Source organism: Calypte anna, chromosome W (genome assembly GCF_003957555.1).
Source record: "Calypte anna isolate BGI_N300 chromosome W, bCalAnn1_v1.p, whole genome shotgun sequence".
Lineage (NCBI taxonomy): Eukaryota > Metazoa > Chordata > Aves > Apodiformes > Trochilidae > Calypte > Calypte anna.
This window is the reverse complement of record NC_044276.1, coordinates 21005794-21029776: the sequence shown is the minus strand read 5'-3', so window position 1 is coordinate 21029776 and position 23983 is coordinate 21005794. Positions and strand designations below refer to the sequence as shown.

The 23983-nt window shown below is 41.4% G+C and overlaps 1 pseudogene; it reads left to right on the top strand.

Annotated features, from left to right (window-relative positions):
- Window positions 1–23983, top strand: part of LOC103534496 — a 74047-nt pseudogene that overhangs the window by 3227 nt on the left and 46837 nt on the right.

Below are 23983 nucleotides of genomic sequence, written 5' to 3'. Positions count from 1 at the left end.
CACGTCGAAAATATGCAAGTCCCTTCCCTTCTCTTCTCCAGATGCATTCAGATTATGAAAATAAGCATGTTATCCTAAAAGAAACCCTGAAACAAAGACATCAATGTTAGCACTCTCTCGAATTCTTAACTTCAATATTAATAGTGAACAAAAAGACCATTTTTTGTAAATCTATAGATTTTCTGACCTTGTTTGTTTGTTTGTTTTTAGGTAGCAAGGTCTGCTTGAAATTCTTTATGATATTTTTCACCTTCCTCTCCCTATTGTTGCAGAAGAATTTATTCTGAGGCACTTCTCAGTATAGATAAGTTTTTCAGTAGTGGTTCACATTAGATTATTTCTATTAAGCTCTGTCGAGAAAAGCGCAATGGACAACACGCAGATTAATATAATCGAAGTATTGCCATTTATTGAGAGTAGTGGTAGCCCTTTTATACACAGTCAGGCTGATAACAAGCCTATCTCTATCATCTACCAACAGTCCTGGCACACTGGGGACATCCCGGATGATTGGAAGTTGGCGAATGTCATGCCAATCCAAAAAAAAGGCCAGAAGGAGAACCTGGAAAACTACAGGCCCGTCAGCCTGACCTCAGTGCCTGGCAGGGTCATGGAACAGATCATCCTCAGTGTAATCACACAGCACCTGCAGGATGGGCAAGGGATTAGACCCAGCCAGCACAGGTTTAGGAAGGGCAGGTCCTGTCTGACCAACCTGATCTCCTTTTATGATCAGGTGACCCGCCCGGTGGATGAGGGGAAGGCTGTGGATGTGGTCTACCTGGGCTTCAGCAAGGCCTTTGACATCATCTCCCACAGCATACTCCTGAAAAAGCTGGAGGACCACAGCTTGGACAGGGGCACTCTGCGCTGGGTTAGGAACTGGCTGAATGGCCGGGCGCAGAGCGTGGTGCTGAACGGGGCTGCATCCAGTTGGCAGCCGGTCACTAGTGGTGTCCCCCAGGGATCAGTGTTGGGCCCAGTTCTGTTCGATATCTTTATTGATGATTTAGATGAAGGGATTGAGTCCATCATCAGCAAATTTGCAGATGACACTAAGCTGGAGGGGAGTGTCGATCAGATGGAAGGCAGGAGGGCTCTGCAGAGGGACCTGGACAGACTGGAGAGATGGGCCTATTCCAATGGGATGGGGTTCAACAAGGCCAAGTGCCGGGTCCTGCACTTTGGCCACAACAACCCCATGCAGCACTACAGGCTGGGGACAGAGTGGCTGGAGAGCAGCGAGGCAGAAAGGGACCTGGGAGGCTGGATTGACAGGAAGCTGAACATGAGCCAGCAGTGTGCCCAGGTGGCCAAGAAGGTCAATGGCATCCTGGCCTGTATCCGGAACAGCGTCGCCAGCAGGTCCAAGGAAGTGATTCTGCCCCTGTACTCAGCGCTGGTGAGGCCACACCTTGAGTAGTGTGTCCAGTTCTGGGCCCCTCAGTTCGGGAAGGATATCGAGGTCCTGGAGCGGGTCCAAAGGAGGGCAACCAGGCTGGTGATGGGACTCCAGCACAAGTCCTATGAGGTGAGGCTTAGGGAACCTGGGCTGTTCAGCCTGGAGAAAAGGAGGCTCAGGGGAGATCTCATCAGTCTCTACAACTACCTGAAAGGAGGTTGTAGCCAGGTAGGGGGTGGCCTCTTTTCCCAGGCAACTCTCAGCAAGACAAGAGGGCACGGTCTTAACTTGTTCCAGAGGAGGTTTAGGTTGGATATTAGAAAGAATTTCTTTACCAAGAGGGTGATCAGACATTGGAATGGGCTGCCCTGGGAAGTAGTGGCTTCTCCATCCCTGGAGATATTTAAAAAGAGACTGGATGTGGCACTCAGTGCCATAGTCTAGTAACTGCAGCAGTATTGGATCAAGGGTTGAACTTGCTGATCTCTGAGGTCCGTTCCAACCCAGCCAATTCTATGATTCTATGATTCTATAACATAATATAAGCATATTGCTGATTGGTACAACACATTCTTCATATTCTACAGGGCACTATCTAACTGCTTTAAATATAACTGTTTATGTGCAGTCTATGCAATGCTTTCCCATCCTCTTATTCTTCTTTTCTGCTGCCAACTCCCTTATCTTTTGCCCATAGCTGATCTTTTAATAACCTTGCAGCTGGGCATCAAGGCCCTTAGCTCACTGGTTAAGGCTAAATAGTCAGGATTGCTGCCATGTCCATTTTCTTCCAAAAACTCTCCAACAAAGCTCTTCTTCAAATTTGAGCACTTCACTGATTCCTCTATATTGTAAATTATATGTCTTAACTGTTTCATCTCTGTATTCGTTGAGTGTTTTGAAGTCCTTTTTAAAAGTCTTTATCAACTGTTCAGTGTTGATCAAGATACTAGAAGTAGTTTCTGACTTTCTTCTGACATCCTTACTATATATTATTTCTATATTTTATACAAGAGCAGTAGTGGAGAATGTACACAGACTGTGTAAATACGTACTACAAACTAGGTTTCTTTGAAGTGTTAGAAGCATGAGTAATATAAAAATGTTGGTGAATATTACAGAAGTTATGAAGGGTCTTCTCTATATATTGTCTATCTGCTAGCAATCTCCACTGCCTTTCAGCAGACTTTTACTTTTTCTAGGCCAACTGTATGTGTTTCTATGTCTAGATATTTAGCAGAGTTAATCTTTTGTCTTCAGAGTTATTCCTTGTCAAGGTTTAGGCCCAGCTGGTATCAACCAGACCTCTGCCCACTCACCCCCCACCTCCACTGGGGGACAGGGAGGAGAAAATTAAACTAAAGGCTTATTAATCAAGACAAGGATAGGGAAGTTTTCATTCCCCAGTTACAGTAACCGGCAAAACCCAGACAGTTTCAACTTGGGAAGGAAAAAACCCTAATTTAATTGACAAGGAGGAAGAGAAAACATAGCCAGATCTTAATACATTCCCCTCTGCACCCCTCCCTTCTTTCCAGGCCCAGATTACTTCACTCCTGCTTCCCCCTCAGTGGCACAAGAGGATGAGGAGTGGGGGTTTAGGGTCAGTTCACCACATGTTGTTTCTGCCACTCTTTCCTCCTCAGGGGGAGGACTCCTCACATTCTCCCCCTGCTCCAACACAGGGTCCCTCTCACAGGAGATAGTCCTTCACAAACCCCTCCGACATGAATCCCTCCCATGAGGTACAGTCCCTCACGAACAGACTGCTCCAGCGTGGGCTACTTACAGAGTCATAGTCTACTTCAGGAACAGTCACCTCATCTGGCATGGGGGTCCTCTATGGCTGCAGATCCACATCTGCCCCTCTCTGTGATCCTGTATAGGCTGCTGCTTCACATCTGCCCACCTGTGACACTTCAGGGACTACAAATCCACATTTACTCCACCATGGTCCTTCATGGACTGTTCCACAGTGCTCCTCCATGGGTTTCAGGGGAATAGTCTGCCATCTCACTACAGGCTGCGGGGAAATCTTTGCTCAGGCACCTTCTCCCCCTTGTTCCTCACTGACCTTGGTGTCTTTGCTCTGGCATTTCTCTATCACCTCCTCCTCTCCTCTGCAGGTCTCTTTTTTCATATTTTTGCAGTTTTGTTTCCTCTTTCTTTAATGTGTTTTTCACTGAGGCACTTCCATCTTCCCATATCTGCTCAGCCTTGGTCATAGGTGGGGCCAGGATTGGAACCAGGGGAGCTTCCAGCAGTTTCTCATAGGAGCCACCCCTGTGCCCCCCCTGCTTCCAAAACACCACTGAACTAACCCAAGACACTCCATTATAAACCTAAGAATATAGTCTACTTTATCTGACAGTGCAGAAGTATGAGCCCAAAAGGAGCAAGTCTCATGTTCCAGTGATTTCTTCAAACTCTGATTATAAATGTCTTTGTCACGCAGTTGTATAATCAAGCTTAATCCTTGTTCTGCACTTACAAGTAATCATTCTTTGTTGCAAACTTGCTATGGTTTAAATTTTAGGTGTTTATTATATTTTCTGTTAAAGAATTTAATGTTCTTGTAAGTTGGAAATTTTATTATTTTGGTTGATACTTAAGTGAGATCTTTGTCCTAGTTTTAAAGTTAGCCTTGCTTTGTGCAGGAGTGTTTTAGATGATGTCTTAGAGATCTGTTCTGACAAAATTTTCTTGAATTTTAAACCTTAAATAACAGTTAGTGAGAACTATTATTTACATACTGACAACTATTAAAATAACACTATAAAATCCAGTATTATAATTACCATTGTTCATACTTTCTTGTTATAGATCCAAACAGGTTTCAGGACTGCTGGAGACTTTCTGATGGTTTTGTAGCTGTTGAAGCTAAAACTATACTACCACATCAACCCAGGTCAAGGTTTGCATTTTGCAAACTCAGTCTAAACGCTTGTTTTAGTTTTCTGTTGTTGTTGACAGAAACATTTGTTGTTTTCTTGCAGATAAAATAATAAACGTACTTTCCAAACAATTTCCTTTTTTCTCCTTAGGCTTGATCTCATGGTTAATTATTTAGCTTTAGTGCTTTCAGCTTTTATTACTAATGGACTTCTAGAGGTAACTAATGACTTGAAGTTTGAATAGATGCTTGGTACTTTTTTCTATAAATATTAAAATAATATCCTATACATTATATGTAATACTTTCGAAACTTTTTGAAGGGTCTGGTTGAAGTGATCATAATTAGTGATGAACATGTATCTGTTAGAGCAACTATTCTTTTAGGAGAACTTTTGCACATGGTAAGTAAGATTTTTTTTTCCGAGAATAAGTAATATTAGTAGCTCATTGTAAATAGCTATTTCCATTTATACATTTGGAACATCCATTTTCATCAAAATAATGGGTTATTTTATGTTACAGCATATTGTGTTTCATACATTAAAATCAACATGAATTCATAGGAAGGTTGTTTGGAATGCACTGAAAGTGCTGGGGCTTATGCTCCAAGGATAATCCTTTGTCTACGTCCCTATTTGAGAAGTGACTGAACTCATCAAGTACTGGACTAATGTTATCTCTGATCCTTCTTTTGCTGTTAACATTTTTAAAAGCTCTTTTTGTTGTCCTTCACAGTGCCAGCCATTTTGAACTATAATTGAGCTTTGTCCATACAAATTTTCTCCCTGCACTGGCAAACAACATCTCTGTAGTCTCCTCATGCCACCTGTCCTTGCTTCCAGTGTTTGTAGACTTTCCTTTTCTGCCTAAGTTCTAGAAGATCCCTGCTCAACCTTGCTAGCCTTCTGCCCCGCTTACTTGTGACACTTTGGAACTGCCTGCTCCTGCACCATTAAGAAATGGCTTTTAAAAAGTGACCAGTATTCCTGGACCCAAATACCTTTAAAAGCAGATTCTCTGGAGACCTTACTAACTAGCTCCTTCAGCATACAGAATTCTACTCTCTTCATATCCATTGTCAAAATTTTTCTGGCAGTTTTTCTCCTATTGCCAACAATTTGAAACTCAACTACTATATGGTCACTGTGACCAAGACAGACACCAATCTCCACTTTGCCTATGAGTCCCTTTCTGTTTACAAACAACAAATGTTGGAGGGCACCTTTCATTGTCAGGTCCCTTAGTACCTGCATTAAGAAGTTTATCTCAACATGCTTCAGGAATTTCCTGGACCTGTTTATTTTAACTATGGGATATTCCCGGTTGACATCTGACAAGTTAAAATCACCCATAAGGACAAGGGCAGTTGATCTAGAGATATCCCTTAATTCCTTGTAGAATAATTAATTGGTGTCATTGTCCTGGCTGAGTGATCAATAGTAGACTCCCACAACAGCATCTACTTTACTTGCTTTCCCCTTCAGCCTTACCCAGAGGCTCTCAACTGTATTGTCACCAACTGCAAGTGCCATACAATCCAACTCCTCCCTTACATACAGTGCCACCTTCTTCCTCACCTGCCTTGCCTATCCCCCCTGAAAAGCCTTTAACAGTCCACCACAACACTACCGTATTTGTCTCGCTCAGGTTGCTTAAGCCTACTCAGGACCAAAACCAACCAACCAAAAGAAACCTGCTTGAAGAGCAGAACTTAACCTAAATTATTTTGTTATAGTGATGATTTTGTTTTCATATACAATCCAATATACTTCCTTTCAATCTGCTGAGAAGCTGCTAGTAATATGTGAAGTGATATGATTTACATTTCTTGCAAAACAGTTTTTTCATTTTCATGGCCTTTCTTGATGGCAGAAAGTGTATGCAGCAGAACACTTTTTGATCTGCTTTCTTATGGTTATGTTTTTGTTTCTTTTTTTTTTTCAAATTAACTGCTTTATAAGAGACAGTAAGAATGTGAAATACAACTTTGTTACAAAAATTTGAATATGGGTTATCAGACATAGTCTTCATCTTCAGACTATAGACTCCTTTCAGTAGTGTGGTATCAGCCTGTCCTAAAAAAACAAGATCACAGTCTTCAGGTATAGGATTGCTAATTACTTCATCTGTTTTACAGCAGCTCAACTTAGCAGCATGGGTCACAACTACAACAAACCTGTTCTTTAGTTTCTTCAGTGATTTTTTTTTCTCTAAATAACTGGCAGAATTTTTTGAGCATTTAGACAGCCTTGCAGTTTTAAAAGATGAATCTGCACTACCATATGCTATTTTTCATGGTTTCTGGAATACTTTTTAATAGGAGTTATTAGATGGACTGACTGAGTATGCTGTGAAGCATAGGTATTTTTTTGTTTTATAAACAGATTATTCCCTAGTCTGGCTGTTCAAAATATTGAACAAATATTTGTACTCTATTTAATGTTGAGGTTGAAGTAATTTCTTTACCTTCATTGTTCTTTAGTTTGCAGAAGTATTTGCACATCTACCTATGTTTTTTTCCTAATCCTAGATGTTTCCCAAAATAAAAGCCATTAAATGTCCAGTAACTTATGAAGTTATATTTATTTATCAGATAAATTTTTGTACAAAATTATTATCATTCAAAGGTATTGAATTAACATCATTAGCTTAAATTGTGTTTCTGATTATAGGGTTTTTAGTACTTTTATACACAGGACATAAGAATATCTGATGCTTTGCATGCTTTTGCATTTTACAGATTTAAAAAACATCAATGCAAAAAATACAAACAAGGCTCCAAGTCCTAAAATTGTCTTGTTATTTTCAATTGTATTTCAGATTGATTAATTAGATCAAATATTCAAAATGGTATGTGTAATTATCATTCTGACATTATGAAAAGGTAGTTTGTTGTCATGCATTTGTGATGGACTTGTGAAAAGTGGTAGATTTAAATGCTGACCCTAAACAGTTGGCTGAAAATGTTGCAATAAGTTATTCTAACTGGTCTTCTGTTGTTGTTTAGGCAAACACAATCCTTCCTTATTCTCATAGCCATCACCTGCACTGCTTACCAACGCTAATGAATATGGCAGCATTTTTTGATATCATGAAAGAGAAAAGACTGTAAGAATTCTAAGTTACATTTAAAGGAAAAATATGTACAACTCCTTTTCCCCCCTACAGATGAGTGAAAACCTGCATTACAAGTTTGGATGAAATAACTTCTGTCTTTACAAGAAAAATGGAATATAGAAATTAGAAATGTTCTGTGACACAAGAGAAGGAGTTTCCAGTTCATGATTCCAAAATTGTAATCAATTCACAGTACCAATTTAGAAATTCAGAAATTTGGAAATACAGTTTTGATGGTAGATTTCAGAACATTTTTGCATAGATTACAAGATTATTTTTTTACACAAATTTTCTTAAACGATCTCCTAAGGCACTGTTTCTGCAATCACCATCTTAGATATGTTCTGTGTGTTTGACCTCTCCATTGTTTCACACATCTTTTTTGGCATTTTGATACAATTAAGCTTTCTAAACTAAAAAAACCAAACAAACAACCCCGCTCCCCCCAAAAAAAACTTGTACCAATTTTTTTCTTTTGATGTTTATCTATACCTAGTTAAATTTGGTCTAATAATAGACCAAATCAATGAATCATTATTAGTGTGAACAAGAGCAACAAACATATTGGCATGAAGCTGTTGTCTTAAACCTTTTTTCTTCAGAAATAAATGGTCATTGTAGCAATAATAATTATGTTAAAACTTTCTCGGCATTTGTTTGAAATTTGCACTGATTTTTTAAGTTTCCATCTAAATATAAGACTACAAACATAAATGTTAAAGAAACTTAGTGCAGCTTTCTGCAGTAGCATGTTAAACAGTGTTCAGAATTGTTTGGCACTTGTGGTAAATAAATGAGATATATTCAGGCATGTGACTTGAAACAAGTGTTTATAGAAGATTTATATTTCTCTTTGAATGAGAAATACCTGAATTTTGAAACTTTAAAAACCTGAGTTTTTTATTTTATTTTCCTTATTTTTTAGAATTTATTTATACATCTACTAATCTTGCAATTTAATCATAAAATGCTCATAAAATACCATCTCCTGGGTACTTCACTGAATTTAAACCTCTTAAGGAAAGTAATCAAATCATGTCATAGATTCTATTGTCTTTAAAATGTGTTTCTTTAACTCATTGGTCTTGCATTTCTTTGTAGAAGACCACTTAAATTAAGTGTGTTGGGTTGTTTTTTCTAATAGTAAATTATAGGAAATAGTTTTGTTAATTACTTTTGCCATTCCTGATCTGGTTTGTCAGATCATTATTCTGATAAATTTGTCATAACTTTGTATTTTGTCTTTTTGTTGTCAGTGATAAATTACAGAATCGTTTTGAACAGTGAAATTTTTATTTTCCCTAAAGTGAAATGATAAATGCTGCTTGTAGAGTTCTTCCCAGAAACGTAATGATCTTCTGCTTTTTAGTTTAAAAGGTTTCTTACATGTCACTAGAAGATTTTGATATGTGAAAAACAGGTATTTTTTAAAAAATGCATATCTGAAACTCCATAGGGTATTCCACTAGGTCAAAGCTATGGAAGGACAGGAAGGATGAAGAGCAGAAGGGATATGTTTGTAGATTACTTGCAGTTTTTTTGCTTTTTGTCATTTGTGGACATACCTGATAGAGTAGTAAGAAGTCCAGGTTTTGCTGGAAGAAAGTGATTTTGTAGATGAAGTATATGTTATATTTGGGGATCTTGGTTTTGGTCAACTCTGCGTTGTTTCATACTCTGAAAAATGGTTAATTGCTGGCTCAATGTTAAACTATGACACCTGTTAAAGGTGAAATTTATGTAATTCAGGTAGGTGAGCAAATTCACAGGTATTTGTTTGAAGAGAATACATAAAACCACAGCTTAAACCAGGACACTACCCTATGAAAATATTTTATTTGCTCTTCAATTTTTTTTCTTCTACTATTTTTTTGCAGTTAACTGTTTCTGTCCATGTAAAATGTAACTTCTATTACTTCCCATCTTTTCCTGTAGAATGACTTACATGTTGTTGCTGAGTTTTAGATATAAAGAACAGTAGTAAACTACTGATACTCTTGTCACCCTCAAGAGAGAGGAAGAGAATTTACAAGAAATACTTTGTGTCACTCCCCACAAGGTGGGTGCAGCACTGTCACGTCTCACAAAGTGAGCACGGCTCCCCAGACGTGGGGGCCAAACCAAATATCACGTCCCACAGAGTGAGCACATCTCTACATCCCACGGAATATCACATCCGACGGAGTGAGCACATCTTTACATCCCACGGAGTGGACACAGGTAGGGTTCCCCAGAGTGGAGGTCAACCCAAGAAGATTTGGACTGGACCCCCTTTGCTTTCTAAACTCCCTCAGAGAGGAGCCTAGGTACGGCTGGGTCAAATCCTTCTCCTTCTCTAATTAATCTCTTTTAACAACCCATTCGGCAAGATTAATTTTGGAATTCTCTGCGGGGTACTCAGGAGTAAGGTTATTACCCAGGAGGTTTGTATAAAAACACAACTTTACTTAAAAGTGAGTGAGATTATAAAGCATGTCAGATTACAACTAGCAGAATTATAAAGGATGGTACTTTCAATGCAATGGATTACAATTTAGCAAAACTTAAGGAAGTTGTCAAAAGAACAGGTTACAACTAACAAAACTTAACAAAGCAACGGGGAGTAAAACTTAACAAAGTTGGAAACTGTGTTACCCTCATGTGCCAAGATAAGGTTAGAAACAGAGACACAGAGAGAGAGAGAGAGAGGTAAAGATAAACAAGAGATAGAGAAGATATCACCACCCTTGCATCCAGCAATGATCTTGGTGGGAAGTTCAGGTCCTTGGATGGCAGGCACGAATCCAGCATTTTGAGTGTGCCCCTTTTATGCTGCCTGACCCCACCATTTTGGAGGGAGGGGTGGCTTTGGCATATCTTTCAAAGCCGGGTGGTCACTTGGACCCCTCCAGATGGGATGACACAGCAATAACCCTTATTTCTGCTCATGTGCCCTCTCCAGTGGCTTTAACCGGGGCACACACAAGATGTCCCTCTGCCTCTGCAGGGTACAGCTTGTCTGTCTCTGTCCCTTATCGTATAAGAACAGTGTCCTGCCTATCAGGGTGGCCATGAAACGGAGCTCCCCTTGCAAGGCCAGTGTTCATCTTATCAAGATAGCCACTAAAGGAGGGACTGCTCTTGCAAGAATAGGGCCCTGCTTATCAGGGTGATTACACAAATGAGGGTCTCTCCTTGAGAGAAGAGAGTCCAGATGGCTATTAAATGAAGCCTCCACCCAACCACAATATCCACTTTATCAGGGCGGCTGTTTTGAGACAAATAGTCATAGAATCATAGAATTGGCTGGGTTGAAAGGGACCTCAGAGATCAGCAAGTCCAACCCTTGATCCACTACCGCTGCAGTTACATAGAATCTAGACCATGGCACTAAGTGCCACATCCAGTCTCTTTTTAAATATCTCCAGGGACAGAGAATCCACTACCTCCCGGGGCAGCCCATTCCAATGCTTGATCACCCTCTCGGGAAAGAAATTCTTTCTAATGTATAACCTAAATCTCCCCCGGCACAACTTGAGACTGTGCCCTCTTGTCTTGCTGACAGTTGCCTGGGAAAAGAGACCAACCCCCACCTGGCTACAACCTCCTTTCAGGTAGTTGTAGGGAGTGATGAGGTCTCCTCGGAGCCTCCTCTTCTCCAGGCTGAACAGCTCCAGTTCCCTCAGCCTCTCCTCATAGGATCTGTGCTGGAGTCCCTTCACCAGCCTGGTTGCCCTCCTTTGGACCCACTTCAGGACCTCGATATCCTTCCTGAACTGAGGGGCCGAGAACTGGACACATTACTCAAGGTGTGGCCTCACCAGCGCTGAGTACAGGGGAAGAATCACTTCCTTGGACCTGCTGGCGACGCTGTTCCGGATACAGGCCAGGATGCCATTGGCCTTCTTGGCCACCTGGACACACTGCTGGCTCATGTTCAGCTTCCTGTCAATCCAGCCTCCCAGGTCCCTTTCTGTCTGGCTGCTCTCCAGCCACTCTGTCCCCAGCCTGTAGTGCTGCATGGGGTTGTTGTGGCCAAAGTGCAGGACCCGGCACTTGGCCTTGTTGAACCTCATCCCATTGTAATAGGCCCAACTCTCCAGTCTGTCCAGGTCCCTCTGCAGAGCCCTCCTGCCTTCCATCTGATCGACACTCCCCTCCAGCTTAGTGTCATCTGCAAATTTGCTGATGATGGACTCAATCCCTTCATCTAAATCATCAATAAAGATATCGAACAGAACTGGGCCCAACACTGATCCCTGGGGGACACCACTAGTGATCGGCTGCCAACTGGATGCAGCCCCGTTCAGCACCACGCTCTGCGCCCGGCCATTCAGCCAGTTCCTAACCCAGCGCAGAGTGCCCCTGTCCAATCTGTGGTCCTCCAGCTTTTTCAGGAGGATGCTGTGGGAGACGGTGTCAAAGGCCTTGCTGAAGTCTAGGTAGACCACATCCACAGCCTTCCCCTCATCCACCAGGCGGGTCACCTGATCATAAAAGGAGATCAAGTTGGTCAGACAGGACCTGCCCTTCCTAAACCTGTACTGGCTGGGTCTAATCCCTTGCCCATCCTGCAGGTGCTGTGTGATTGCACTGAGGATGATCTGTTCCATGACCCTGCCAGGCACTGAGGTCAGGCTGACGGGCCTGTAGTTTTCCGGGTTCTCCTTCTGGCCCTTTTTGTGGATTGGCGTGAAATTCGCCAACTTCCAATCATCCGGGATGTCCCCAGTGTGCCAGGACTGTTGGTAGATGATAGAGAGAGGCTTGGCGAGCTCTTCTGCCAGCTCCCTCACCACCCTTGGGTGGATCCCATCTGGTCCCATAGACTTGTGGGGATCCAAGCAGTTCAATAGGTTGCTGACTGTTTCCTTTTGGATTACAGGGGGGCTGTTTAGATTCTTGTCACCTTCTATAAGCTCCAGAAGCCAGCTGCCCTCAGGACAACCTGTCTTACTGTTGAAAACTGAGGCAAAGAAGGTGTTAAATACCTCAGCCTTTTCTTCATCTTTGACAACTATATTCCCACCCGTGTCCAGTAAAGAATGGATGTTTTCCTTGCCCCTTCTTTTGCTGCTGATGTATCTGTAGAAGGACTTTTTGCTATCCTTCACAGAGGTGGCAAGATTCTGTTCACATTGTGCCTTTGTCTCTCTAATTTTCTTTCTACACAATCTGACTATATTCCTAAATTCCTCCTGAATAGTTGGCCCTTTTTTCCATAATTGGTAGGCCCTCTTCTTAACCCTAATTTCTTTCAAAGTCTCCCTGTTCAGCCAGACCAGTCGTCTTCCCCACTGGCTTGCCTTTTGGCACACTGGGACCGCCTGCTCCTGTGCTTTCAAAACTTGCTCCTTGAAGTATGTCCATCCCTCCTGGACCCCCTTGTTCTCAAGGGCTGTTTCCCAGGGTATACTCTGGACTAGTCTTCTGAATAGGCCAAAACCTGCCCTCTGGAAGTCCAATGTAGAGGTTTTATTGATGACCCTCCTTGTATCCCTTAATATTGAAAACTTTGTTATTTCATGATTGCTGAGTCCCAGACATCCACCGACCACTACATCTCTCACCAGCCTGTCTTTTGGGGATTCTACATTTTGTTAGTCAAAGTTGAAGATAGCCATCTCAACTTCACTGTAGATCATTGATCACAATACTTTATCAACTTTACACTTCGCCATATCTTCTGTAAACCCTGAAAGGTATCACTAATTGCAGAGTAGAAAAGTTATCAGTAAGGCTCATTCTTTGGTACTAGAAATGCTGAAAGATAATTTTCTGTATAATTTCAGTACAAGAATGACAGATATGGAAGTATGAAAACATAAAAAAAAAGTTATTTTATTTTCATTGTCTTTGGAATTGTTGGTGAGTTCTGCTTTGAACTATGTTTATAGATACAGCAGTGGTGCTCTTCAGTTGAATAACAGTTGTCAAATACTGATTATAGTATTTTTTCCATTAGACAAGCAAGTGTCGCACTCAACTGATTAAAACATTTTCATGAGATGAAGAGGATCTAAACCTTACAGCCTCCATTTAGATCATATTATTCATAAAGCAATCTCAACCCACCAAATAGGGGATCAGTATCATGTGCAGAAAGACATCTTTATTTTAAAGGCATTACCTTTATTGATTTTTCAAAACTGAATTTGTTTTTCTATTTTGGAGACCTAAATCCCACCCCCCAAGCTTCACTCTCTCATTTAATTCAAAGAAATTGAGACGTGAAATTACAATAATTTTAAATGCATTTAGTCCCAATTGTTTTCTTACTATTAGATTTTTAATGCAGTACAATAACATGCAATTTACTTTCAAATGCACAATACTGTGGAGCATAGCCCTTTTAATGATTATTATAAACAATAAGCATATCATGTGACAAGACATCATACAAGGAAACTTATTGTAATTTTATATATCTGTATTACAGGATATAGAAGAAGTACTTGTAATAAATCTTCAAGACAGCCAAGTTCTCAGTCATAAAGAGAACCTCAAGTGGAATTGGAAACTGATAGGGACCATAGTGAAGGTGAGTATAAAAAGGACATGATATTATTTTTATGAAATGATTTAAGGGGGGGAGTCTCCATTTCACATCTGAGCTTTGACTTTCTAATATCAGTTCTATACTACATCCCATGATCTGTTTTATTTCAGAAAATTAGGTACTCATGGGTTTAGTCTGTGCTTATATAGTCTCTTTGTATACAACCCTGTCATGATCCGCTTATTATTTCATATATTGATTATGAGGATAAATCAGCCACTACTTATAGGAGACGCATGAATTTTACAAAAATAACAAGGCTTTCAGATTTAAAACGAGTTACAAGGGTTTATTTTAAACAGAGAAAGCCGGTTTTGCTAGCAGAAAGCCTTTGCATAAATTAGTCACCTTGGAAAGAGAGTCGTTAAAGTAAAAAAGGAAAGAACAAAAGAGGGTTTATCACCATCCACATGGGACCTGGCCTCGGGCTGGAATTGCTTCTGGGTTCTCCGCCATTCAATCCTCTGCTGTGTCTGCCTCGTGGCTGGAAACCGAAGCGCCGAGAGAAGGGGGATGTCTAGAAGAAAGCTGCTGCTTTTTCCTTTTTTCCTAGGGTTTTTTATACCCAAAAAGAAAGAGGGGTCCCTTTATTGCATAAGTCCCTGATACATACAGATTTTCAGACTTCCCGGAGATGAGTCATCCTTATTTTTTTGTCTTCTGGTGCCCTGCTATGTTCATTGTTTTTGGTCTCCACCATGCACCAGGAGGCGACCTGATAATCTTATCTTTTAGGTGTCTGTCAGGCATACATTGAGGTAAACATATGTTAATTGCAAGCAGGAAGAGAGAAGAAAAGAAAAAAAAAGTGATTCAAGAGACATATTTTGTCTTTTCAATTCCACGTGTATACATCAAACCCTTAAACTGTATACAAAAATACTCTACAGTTAAATTCACAAATTTCTTAATGAGCACCTGTCATTCTGTGCATCAGTTATCCTTTCATTGTTTACCCCCAAGTAACACTTTCTTTACTGTCATCTTTACTGTTATTATAAAGATGGCAAAAGTACAAAACAGGATTAACAGTGACAGACATAATCAAGGTTTTATTATAAAAAACAACACACATAGACACACAAAAACATCACCCTAGATAGTTCTGCACATTTTTTCAGAGACTGATAAACTTCTGAGGGCAAAAGTCTGTCTAGTATAAAGACCTGAGTAAGTATATGACAGCAGCTTTGCTCTACCAAATTCCACTGTTCACTGTCTCTTTGCTATAACACTACTAGATATGATTGTTGATCATAGATATTTTAACCTTTGATTCACTATTAAAAGTATTATCAAGAAACCGTTCTTCAGAATCTTACTTTTTAATTAGTCTTTGTAGTACTTTGATAAAGGAAGTTTTGTGTACTTGACAACTAAGGACTTTTATCAGGGGGGTTATTGTTTTCTTTTTTCTCCCCTGAAATTTAGGTCAAGCTGTCAGTTTCCCTGCTATCTCAGACCTCCCTTGCAATATAGTTTCTGGTGTCCTGTTGAACAGATCTAAATGTCTCAAAATCAAGGACTTCTATCTTTCAGAATGACAAGTTACTGTGTTTTTCAGTTAAATTCTAACCACTTCACTTCCTGCTAACATTATCTTAGCTTACACTGGTGTTGTGAAATTTATGAGTGATCCATCTTTAGTCCCTGAATTGGCAGGATCCAAATTCCAATGTTTGGACTTGTCCATCTCATGTGGCTACTTCTCAACTCCTTCCCATCTCAGTCAAAATCTCACGACTGTGGAGCATCAGCTTTCCTACTTCCTCATTACTAGCCTTTTTTTAATTGCTCATCTTGCTGTCTATGCTACTAAAATAGCAGCAAAAGTGGTAGTGGTCAGGGTAGAGGAACTGAGACTGTTAACAGTAGAGCTTCATATGTAATCTGGCACTTTGGGTTCAACATTACTAGTGTAGTCAGTTTTACTAATCATTAATTAGTGTATTATATGTCTTAATACTAGTATACCAATTGCAAATGTAGAAATTTATTGCTTACAAAGGAAAGAAAAATGTTTAACATACTTTTTTCCATCCCTTCCAAGAAGATATTAGTAGCAACAAGAATAAATCTAAAACCACAGAGACAACAGATGTCTGTAAAAACATAAGAACATATAATAGGAAGAAAGAATGGATCTAGAAGAGAGTATTATGGCTTTGTCGGATCCTTTTTAAAACATCTTGAAGACTACCAACAGAGGAGTTGAAATATTTCAATAATCAATATTTAAGTGAGTTATAATAGAAATATTATTATTTTTAAAACAAATTGGATTAATAGTGAAAACAGTAACAAAACCTGATTTTCCTGTTCTGTGTATCAAAATTTAGTTTTTATTTGCAGAGAATAAACTGAAAAAAATTGTTTATTTTTCATTAGTATGTCATAATTTGCTATTTTCATTACAATTATGGACCTGTACACATAGTATGCACCCACCATTCCTTGCCCTTCTCTAGAAAATAATAGAACAGATCTTGGAGCAAGACTGTGGGCTTTTCAGTAAAATTAGGAGTTGTTTTATAGGTAGCATTAGAAGCCAGAAAATTTACACTTCTAATTATTATGTGAATAGAGCCATAAGAGAAATTAGTACATTTCAGTGATTAATCAAGCACTGATATACAAGTGTCATGGTTTAACGCTGGGCCAGCAATTAACCAAATGACAGATGCTCTCTATTATTCCCTCTCCCTGGTAAAGAAAGGTGAGAGAATAAGGGAGAGAGACTTATGGGTTGGAAGCTAAACTACACAGCTTTAATGAAACGATAATGGTAAAAAGGAAAAATTATTAAAAATTTACAAATATACAGGAAAAAAAACTAGTACCACATTCCTCCCCTCTTTCCCGCAATAACTCTCACATCACCACCAAGGCTGCAGGGCAGCCCTGGGAAAGTCCATGCTGGGCTCATGGAGTCAGCAGCAGTAGGGAGCCACAGGCAGGAACACACAGATTCAGGCTGTCACAGATGAGGACCACATGCAGACAAGTGGATGGAATCCTCCCAAGATGCCGAAGCAAACAGGAACAGGTAAAGAAGGATGAAAGCAAAAGGGTAAACAAAGAAGAAAGAAAAGAGAAAGGTGTCGGAGAGTTTTTGGAAGGAAATGGACATGTGAGCAATCCTGACTACATTAGCCAGAGTGAGCTAAGGGCCTTAAGGCCCAGCTGCAAGGTTACTAAAAGATCGGCTATGGGCAAAGGATAAGGGAGTTGGCAGCAGAAAAGAAGAGTAATAGGATGGGAAAGCATCTCATAGACAGCACATAAACAGTTGTACTTAACCAGTTAGATAGCACCCTGTGGCATATGAAGAATGTGTTGTACCAATCAGCAATATGCTTATATTATGTTATCAGCCTGTCACGGACACAGCCTGACTGTGTATAAAAGGGCTACCGCTGCTCTCAATAAACGGCAATACTTTGATTGTATTAATCTGCGTGTTGTCCACTGTCCTCCCGCAGAAAGGGGTTTGACCCTCGTGATCTCTCAAATTTAATCTTAGTATGACGTGTATGGGATGGAATACTCTGGTCAATTTTGGTCACTTGTCTTATCTGCTCCTCCGTAAAGAAGGGTTGCAGGTGTAACCTTTTTACTCCCTTTCTCTTTCCAGAGCACAAGATTTTCCTCAGAACCAAGCAATGGCCTTGGTTTTGCATACCAGTCTCCAGCAGTAACTATAAACATGGAGCATTATCAGTCCTAGAAGCAGAGACTGACCGAAAAAATTGCTGTTAATTTCAGCTAGTGCAGGTACTTACAAGAGACTTGGCTTAAAGCAAAATTACAAGAAAGAAAATTACTTTTATCCTGGCCCAAGCCAGAACAACAAGTTACATTTAATGCTATATTGTCTGTTTTTCTAGTGGCCAAATGTAAATCTAAGGAACTATAAAGATGAACAATTGCACAGGTATGTAAAAATTACATAGACTTACTTTGAAGAAAAAAATTTTGAAAAATTGCGTTTTAATGTTACAATAAACTTCCTTGATGTGTCACATTTCTGAAACTTAACCTATAAGCAGCAAAAATCAAAGTTTAAATAATTAGGTTGCAATATTTGCTTTAAATAAATGGATCTTCAAGCTTTAATGTTCTCTTTTCCATGCACAGATATTTTATATATTTACTCCCCGGACAAATATCATATCAGTTTGCAAATGCCCTGTTTTATTTTAAAACTTAAAGTATTACTTCTTTGATGTTTCATGCATTAGTGTTTGATGTCCACACTTGACAAATTTTGACATAATAGGTGTATAGTTTTACAGCTATATAGCTGTACATCAAAAAGCTGTACATCAGCTTTCATCAAAAACCAAGAGGAAATTATTTCTAGTCACTATGAATAGAAAGGGAAGCACGTGTGATTTCAAAATACAGTACAGCTCTGCTTCCTTTCATGTCTGTTGGCATTAAGGCATTTTTATTACTTTTGTGAATGTGTGGTAATAGTGTTACCAATTAGTTCTTGGATGTCGCTTTTAACATGTATTTAAGAAATTTGCTTAAGTAAAAAGCTACTTTGAAGAGTAGCTCTGTATTTGTAGGCATAGAAAGCTACTTCTACATATATTTGAGAAAAAAACTAAAGCTAAAATATATTTTAAAGGCTTACAGTACATAATTTTAAATTTTTATTAAAAAGCAATCAGACAACTTTTATATAGTATTCCCAGTATGCATTATACTCCCATTGTAATCATAGTCATAATTTAATTTTGCATTTGTATGTTTTTCTGTTTTTTTTTCATTCTCTAAACATTAATTGTTAACCTATACTTTGTGGTAAAGATTATTTACCAAATCTGTTGGTTTATAATGCTGCTTCTTGTCCTGGTTTGAGCCAGGATAAAAGTAATTTTCTCTCTTGTACTTTTGCTTTCAGATAAGTCTCTTGTAAGTAGCTGCACTTGCTGAAATTAACAGCATGTTTCTCAGTCAGTGTGCTTCTAGGACTGATAACGCTCGATGTTTATAGTTACAGCTAGGGATTGGTATGCAGAGCCAAGGACACTGCTCAGCTCTGAGGAATATTTTGCCCTCCAGGAGAAAAGGAGTAGAGAAGTCACACCTAAAACCCTCCCTTAGGGAGGAATGGACAAGATAGATGGCCAAAATTGACCAGAGTATTCCATCCCATACACATCACACTCAGTATAAATTTGAGGGATCATGAGGCTCAAACGATCATGATATTGGCAGCTTTGGCAAATAGCTTCTTGAGTACCGCTAACATGCAACTAAGACACACCAAAGTTATCAGTATAACACAAAGTACAAGCAAAACAGTTTTACATAAACTTTGAAGCCATCCAGTGAGGCCAAACCAATTGACTAATTCATCTATACCAAAGAATCCTGCATTTTGCTTGCTGTTTTGAGTATGTTCTACTAACTGTTGTATCTCCTTATGTATTGACCTAGAGTGATCACTCAAGTTCATACAGCACATACCATCAAAATCTTCGCAACCATGACCATGAGCTAAAAGCAAAAAATCAATGGCAACTCTATTTTCTAATACTGCATGTTGTACAGAAGATAAATCATTAGGTAGTTCAGATAACACCTTACTAGTATCACTAGCATGTTTTACCACCGAACAACTCAGTTTCTCCAAGTTTCGATGTGCACGAGTGGCAGCTGCTCCTGGCAAGAAGATGGAAGTAACAATCACCTGCCATTTGGACCAGAGGTTATCATCATCATCACATTCTTGCGTTAATGTTTGAGCCAGACTTCGTTTCCACCGCACACGATGGGTACTGTTCAGGTGTGCCTGAGGCATGGCTAAACTCAACTGACCAATGGTGCAAGGCCCTCCAATGGGACAGAAAGGTATACCTGACCATGCCCGATCTCCACAAAATAAAAAATGCCCTGCTGGTAATTTCCTGGGGAGCTGCGTCCCAGGCAATGGGTTAGTAGCACCGCGGAGGGTGTAGTTGCTCCATTGGCTGAAAATGCCAATTGGGAAAACATTGGTAGTAGCACATTGTCTTCCCATACCCTCTGTGCAATCAATGGACGAGCTACTCATCCAAAAACAGTAAGTGGCATTTAAGGAGTCTATAAGGCTTAATCCTTGGGGATTGGGCCCAACAGGCAAACGATCATCCCAAGTGTCATAATCACTTAAACACACAACTAAACTGGTCTTGGTAGGACATAAACTCTCAGTGTGAAACTGCACTTGTGTGCAATTGATAGCCGCTTGAAACACTGGCCAAGTTTCTTCAGAGGTTGATACACCAACTAAACACGTAATAAAAGGTGATTGGGGGGTCGCTAGACTGGCACAAAAGGAAGTAACGTTAAGCTGATGCGCAAGGGTAACCCAGACATTCTGTCGAGGGTCGAAGTTCAGGAAAGCAAAGCAATCAAAACTTAAAATGACAGTTAAGCCTATGATGAAGCCAACATGGCAGTTCTTGTTTTCAAACGTGTTGAGCACTTAATACGGCCGTCTCTGCTCTTGAGCTTATGCTTTCAAATTTGGCAAGATGGGTGCCGGCCGAGTCCACTTGCTGGGAACCCACAAGGTACCTGTAGGGGTGGAAACACACGTGACCTCTACCTAGATGTTTAACTTCTGCTGGTCCTTGCCTTATACCTGTTGCAAGATCTCTATGAGCAACATATAGCGGGGGTTCCTGGGACTCTGTTCGTTGGGCCACTGTCCCATGAACATAAGCTGGTGCTAACTTTTGATCCCCAAATATACACAGATAATTCAAAACAAATAGAGTCTTTGCTAATCATAGAATCATAGAATTGGCTGGGTTGGAAGGGACCTCAGAGTTCATCGAGTCCAACCCTTGAACCACCTTTGCGGTTGCTAGACTATGGCAATGAGTGCCACATCCAGTCTCTTTTTAAATATCTCCAGGGAAGGAGAATCCACTACTTCCCTGGGCAGCCCATTCCAATGCCGGATCAACCTCTCCGTAAAGAAATTCTTTCTAATATCTAACCTAAACCTCCTCTGGCACAACTTAAGACCATGCCCTCTTGTCTTGTTGAAAGTCTTCTGGCAAAAGAGACCAACCCCCACCTGGCTACAACCTCCTTCCAGGTAGTTGTAGAGAGCGATGAGGTCTCCCCTGAGCCTCCTCTTCTTCAGGCTGAACAGCCCCAGCTCCCTCAGCCTCTCCTCATAGGGTCTGTGCTCGAGTCCCTTCACCAGCCTGGTTGCCCTCCTTTGGACCTGCTCCAGGACCTCGATATCCTTCCTGAACTGAGGGGCCCAGAACTGGACACACTACTCAAGGTGTGGCCTCACCAGCACTGAGTACAGGGGCAGAATCACTTCCTTGGACCTGCTGGCGACGCTGTTCCGGATACAGGCCAGGATGCCATTGACCTTCTTGGCCACTTGGGCACACTGCTGGCTCATGTTCAGCTTCCTGTCAATCCAGCCTCCCAGGTCCCTTTCTGTCTGGCTGCTCTCTAGCCACTCTGTCCCCAGCCTGTAGCGCTGCATGGGGTTGTTGTGGCCAAAGTGCAGGACCTGGCACTTGGCCGTGTTAAACCTCATCCTATTGGAATCAGCCCAACTCTCCAGTCTGTCCAGGTCCCTCTGCAGAGCCCTCCTGCCTTCCAGTCGATCGACACTGCCCCCCAGCTTAGTGTCATCTGCGAATTTGCTGAGGGTGGACTCAATCCCCTCATCTAAATCATCAATGAAGATATCGAACAGAACTGGGCCCAACACTGATCCCTGGGGACACCACTAGTGACTGGCCGCCAACTGGATGCAGCCCCATTCAGCACCACTCTTTGAGCCCGACCCTCCAGCCAGTTCTTAACACAGCACAGGGTGCTCCTGTCGAAGCTGCGGGCTGCCAGCTTTTTTCAGGAGGATGCTGTGGGAGACGGTGTCAAAGGCCTTGCTGAAGTCCAGGTAGACCACATCCACAGCCTTCCCCTCATCCACCAGGCAGGTCACCTGATCATAAAAGGAGATCAAGTTGGTCAGGCATGACCTGCCTTTTCTAAACCCGTGCTGGCTGGGTCGAATCCCTCGCCCATTCTGAAGGTGCTGTGTGATTGCACTGAGGATGATCTGTTCCATGACCCTGCCAGGCACTGAGGTCAGGCTGACGGGCCTGTAGTTTCCTGGGTTCTCTTTCCGGTCCTTTTTGTGGATTGGCGTGACATTCGCCAACTTCCAATCATCCGGGATGTCCCCAGTGAGCCAGGACTGTTGGTAGATGATAGAGAGAGGCTTGTCGAGCTCTTCTGCCAGCTCCCTCACCACCCTTGGGTGGATCCCATCTGGTCCCATAGACATGTGGGGATCCAAGCACCTCAGTAGGTCACTGACTGTGTCCTTCAGGATTACAGGGGGGCTGTTTAGATTCTTGTCACCTTCTATAAGTTCCAGAAGCCATCTGTCCTCAGGGTAACCTCTCTTTCTGTTGAAAACTGAGGTAAAGAAGGTGTTAAATACCTCAGCCTTTTCTTCATCTTTGACAACTATATTCCCACCCGTGTCCAGTAAAGAATGGATGTTTTCCTTGCCCCTTCTTTTGCTGCTGATGTATCTGTAGAAGGACTTTTTGTTATCCTTCACAGAGGTGGCAAGATTCTTTTCACATTGTGCCTTTGTCTTTCTGATTTTCTTTCTACATGACTTAACAATATTCCTAAATTCCTCCTGAGTAGTTAGCCCTTTTTTCCATAATTAGTAGGCCCCAATTTCTTTCAGAGTCTCCCAATTCAGCCAGACCAGTCGTCTTCCCCACCAGCTCGCCTTTTGGCACACTGGGACATCCTGCTCCTGTGCTTTCAAAACTTGTTCCTTGAGGAATGACCATCACTCCTGGACCCCCTTGTTCTCAAGGGCTGTTTCCCAGGGTATACTCTGAACAAGTCTTCTGAATAGGCCAAAATCTGCCCTCCGGAAGTCCAATGTAGAGGTTTTATTGACGACCCTCCTTCTATCCCTGAATATTGAAAACTTTATTATTTCATGATCGCTAAGTCCCAGGCGTCCACCGACCACCACATCTCCCACCAGCTCCTCTCTGTTTGTGAAAAGAAGGTCAAGCGGGGCTCCATCCCTGATGGGCTCATTTACTAGTTGGAACAGGAAATTATCCTCTATACACTCTAGGAATCTCCTAGACTGCTTCCTCTCTGTGGTGTGGAGTTCCCAACAGATGTCTGGCAGGTTAAAGTCGCCCACGAGAACAAGAGATGATGATTTTGAGACATCCGCCAGCTGCCTGTAGAATAATTCATCATCCTGATTGGTTGGTCTGTAACAGACTCCCATCACGATATCAGCCTTGTTGGCCTTTCCTCTGATTCTAATCCACAGGCACTCCACCTTATTGCTGACCTCAACTTCTACAGTGTCAAGAGACTCTCTAACATACAGGGCTACCCCTCCGCCTCTCCTACCCTGCCTGTCCCTTCTGAAGAGCCTGTAGCCACCCATGGCAGCACTCCAGGCATGGGAGTCATCCCACCACGTTTCCGTGATAGCGACTACATCATAGCTTTTCCTGATGCACAATGGCTTCCAGCTCCTCCTGTTTGTTGCCCATGCTGCGTGCATTGGTGTACATGCACTTCAGCTGGGCTGCTGGTTTGTCTCTTATCTTGGGTAGACCATCCTTAGTCTCCTTTCTGGAGAGCCCAGTTTCAACCTCACCCCCCTTCAAACCTAGTTTAAAGCCCTCCTTATCAGCCTCTCCAACTTATAAGCTAGAGTCTTTTTCCCCTTGTTAGTTAGATGAAGCCCACCTGATTTGAGGACACTAGGTAGTATGGAAGTTGTTCTGTGGTCGAAAAACCCAAAGTTCCGCCGGTGGCACCAATCCCTTAGCCACCTGTTGATCAGATAAATTTTCCTAGTTCTCTCCTCATTCAGGTCTTCTACTGCTGGAACTGAGGCGAACCCCACCTGTGCTCCTGACCCATCAACTAAACGACCCAGTGCCTCACTTCTGCGGGTCTTGCAAATCTGTAAATTTCATCAGATAGTCCTTTAATGT